Source organism: Doryrhamphus excisus, linkage group LG14 (assembly GCF_037039965.1).
Source record: "Doryrhamphus excisus strain RoL-2023G ecotype Guam linkage group LG14, RoL_Dexc_Guam_v1.1, whole genome shotgun sequence".
Classification (NCBI taxonomy): Eukaryota; Metazoa; Chordata; class Actinopteri; order Syngnathiformes; family Syngnathidae; genus Doryrhamphus; species Doryrhamphus excisus.
In genome coordinates, this window is record NC_136370.1 from 1,485,703 (window position 1) to 1,489,907 (window position 4,205).

Here is a 4,205-nt window from a genome sequence, read left to right on the forward strand (position 1 = left end):
CTACACTGGCCGCTAGGTGTCAATAATGTTACTGTAATGTAATGTTAGGATGTAGTATTCTACACTGACCGCTAGGTGTCAGTAATGTTACTGTAATGTTAGGATGTAGTATTTTACACTGACCGCTAGGTGTCAGTAATGTTACTGTAATGTTAGGATGTAGTATTCTACACTGGCCGCTAGGTGTCAGTAATGTTACTGTAATGTTAGGATGTAGTATTTTACACTGGCCGCTAGGTGTCAGTAATGTTACTGTAATGTAATATTAGGATGTAGTATTCTACACTGGCCGCTAGGTGTCAGTAATATTACTGTAATGTTAGGATGTAGTATTCTACACTGGCCGCTAGGTGTCAGTAATGTTACTGTAATGTTAGGATGTAGTATTCTACACTGGCCGCTAGGTGTCAGTAATGTTACTGTAATGTTAGGATGTAGTATTCTACACTGGCCGCTAGGTGTCAGTAATATTACTGTAATGTAATGTTAGGATGTAGTATTCTACACTGGCCGCTAGGTGTCAGTAATGTTACTGTAATGTAATGTTAGGATGTAGTATTCTACACTGGCCGCTAGGTGTCAGTAATGTTACTGTAATGTTAGGATGTAGTATTCTACACTGGCCGCTAGGTGTCAGTAATGTTACTGTAATGTTAGGATGTAGTATTTTACACTGGCCGCTAGGTGTCAGTAATGTTACTGTAATGTAATATTAGGATGTAGTATTCTACACTGGCCGCTAGGTGTCAGTAATATTACTGTAATGTTAGGATGTAGTATTCTACACTGGCCGCTAGGTGTCAGTAATGTTACTGTAATGTTAGGATGTAGTATTCTACACTGGCCGCTAGGTGTCAGTAATGTTACTGTAATGTTAGGATGTAGTATTCTACACTGGCCGCTAGGTGTCAGTAATATTACTGTAATGTAATGTTAGGATGTAGTATTCTACACTGGCCGCTAGGTGTCAGTAATGTTACTGTAATGTAATGTTAGGATGTAGTATTCTACACTGGCCGCTAGGTGTCAGTAATGTTACTGTAATGTTAGGATGTAGTATTCTACACTGGCCGCTAGGTGTCAGTAATGTTACTGTAATGTTAGGATGTAGTATTCTACACTGGCCGCTAGGTGTCAGTAATATTACTGTAATGTTAGGATGTAGTATTCTACACTGGCCGCTAGGTGTCAGTAATGTTACTGTAATGTTAGGATGTAGTATTCTACACTGGCCGCTAGGTGTCAGTAATGTTACTGTAATGTAATACTAGGATGTAGTATTCTACACTGGCCGCTAGGTGTCAGTAATGTTACTGTAATGTTAGGATGTAGTATTCTACACTGGCCGCTAGGTGTCAGTAATGTTACTGTAATGTTAGGATGTAGTATTCTACACTGGCCGCTAGGTGTCAGTAATATTACTGTAATGTTAGGATGTAGTATTCTACACTGGCCGCTAGGTGTCAGTAATGTTACTGTAATGTAATGTTAGGATGTAGTATTCTACACTGACCGCTAGGTGTCAGTAATGTTACTGTAATGTTGGGATGTAGTATTCTACACTGGCCTCTAGGTGTCAGTAATGTTACTGTAATGTAATATTAGGATGTAGTATTCTACACTGGCCGCTAGGTGTCAGTAATATTACTGTAATGTTAGGATGTAGTATTCAACACTGGCCGCTAGGTGTCAGTAATATTACTGTAATGTTAGGATGTAGTATTCTACACTGGCCTCTAGGTGTCAGTAATGTTACTGTAATGTAATATTAGGATGTAGTATTCTACACTGGCCTCTAGGTGTCAGTAATGTTACTGTAATGTTAGGGTGTAGTATTTTACACTGGCCGCTAGGTGTCAGTAATGTTACTGTAATGTAATATTAGGATGTAGTATTCTACACTGGCCGCTAGGTGTCAGTAATGTTACTGTAATGTTAGGATGTAGTATTCTACACTGGCCGCTAGGTGTCAGTAATATTACTGTAATGTTAGGATGTAGTATTCTACACTGGCCTCTAGGTGTCAGTAATGTTACTGTAATGTAATATTAGGATGTAGTATTCTACACTGGCCGCTAGGTGTCAGTAATATTACTGTAACGTTAGGATGTAGTATTCTACACAGGCCGCTAGGTGTCAGTAATATTACTGTAATGTTAGGATGTAGTATTCTACACTGGCCGCTAGGTGTCAGTAATATTACTGTAATGTTAGGATGTAGTATTCTACACTGGCCGCTAGGTGTCAGTAATGTTACTGTAATGTTAGGATGTAGTATTCTACTCTCACCGCTAGGTGTCAGTAATATTACTGTAATTTTGGGATGTAGTATTCTACACTGGCCGCTTGGTGTCAGTAATGTTACTGTAATGTTAGGATGTAGTATTCTACACTGGCCGCTAGGTGTCAGTAATGTTACTGTAATGTTAGGATGTAGTATTCTACACTGGCCGCTAGGTGTCAGTAATGTTACTGTAATGTTAGGGTGTAGTATTCTACTCTCACCACTAGGTGTCAGTAATGTTACTGTAATGTTAGGATGTAGTATTCTACACTGGCCGCTAGGTGTCAGTAATGTTACTGTAATGTTAGGATGTAGTATTCTACACTGGCCGCTAGGTGTCAGTAATGTTACTGTAATGTTAGGGTGTAGTATTCTACTCCCACCACTAGGTGTCAGTAATGTTACTGTAATGTTAGGATGTAGTATTCTACACTGGCCGCTAGGTGTCAGTAATATTACTGTAATGTTAGGATGTAGTATTCTACACTGGCCGCTAGGTGTCAGTAATGTTACTGTAATGTTAGGATGTAGTATTCTACTCTCACCGCTAGGTGTCAGTAATATTACTGTAATTTTGGGATGTAGTATTCTACACTGGCCGCTTGGTGTCAGTAATGTTACTGTAATGTTAGGATGTAGTATTCTACACTGGCCGCTAGGTGTCAGTAATGTTACTGTAATGTTAGGATGTAGTATTCTACACTGGCCGCTAGGTGTCAGTAATGTTACTGTAATGTTAGGATGTAGTATTCTACACTGGCCGCTAGGTGTCAGTAATGTTACTGTAATGTTAGGGTGTAGTATTCTACTCCCACCACTAGGTGTCAGTAATGTTACTGTAATGTTAGGATGTAGTATTCTACACTGGCCGCTAGGTGTCAGTAATATTACTGTAATGTTAGGATGTAGTATTCTACACTGGCCGCTAGGTGTCAGTAATGTTACTGTAATGTTAGGATGTAGTATTCTACTCTCACCGCTAGGTGTCAGTAATGTTACTGTAATGTTAGGATGTAGTATTCTACACTGGCCGCTAGGTGTCAGTAATATTACTGTAATGTTAGGATGTAGTATTCTACACTGGCCGCTAGGTGTCAGTAATTTTACTGTAATGTTGGGATGTAGTATTCTACCCTCACCGCTAGGTGTCAGTAATATTACTGTAATTTTGGGATGTAGTATTGTACACTGGCCGCTAGGTTTCAGTAATATTACTGTAATGTTAGGATGTAGTATTCTACACTGGCCGCTAGGTGTCAATAATGTTACTGTAATGTAATGTTAGGATGTAGTATTCTACACTGGCCGCTAGGTGTCAGTAATATTACTGTAATGTTAGGATGTAGTATTCTACACTGGCCGCTAGGTGTCAGTAATGTTACTGTAATGTTAGGATGTAGTATTCTACTCTCACCACTAGGTGTCAGTAATGTTACTGTAATGTTAGGATGTAGTATTCTACACTGGCCGCTAGGTGTCAGTAATATTACTGTAATGTTAGGATGTAGTATTCTACTCTCACCACTAGGTGTCAGTAATGTTACTGTAATGTTAGGGTGTAGTATTCTACTCTCACCACTAGGTGTCAGTAATGTTACTGTAATGTTAGGATGTAGTATCCTACACTGGCCGCTAGGTGTCAGTAATATTACTGTAATGTTAGGATGTAGTATCCTACACTGGCCGCTAGGTGTCAGTAATGTTACTGTAATGTTAGGGTGTAGTATTCTACACTGGCCGCTAGGTGTCAGTAATATTACTGTAATGTTAGGATGTAGTATTCTACTCTCACCACTAGGTGTCAGTAATGTTACTGTAATGTTAGGGTGTAGTATTCTACTCTCACCACTAGGTGTCAGTAATGTAGCTGTAGCATTCTTGTTCATAAAATCCAAAGTCTCCCTTTAAGATGATCCACTTT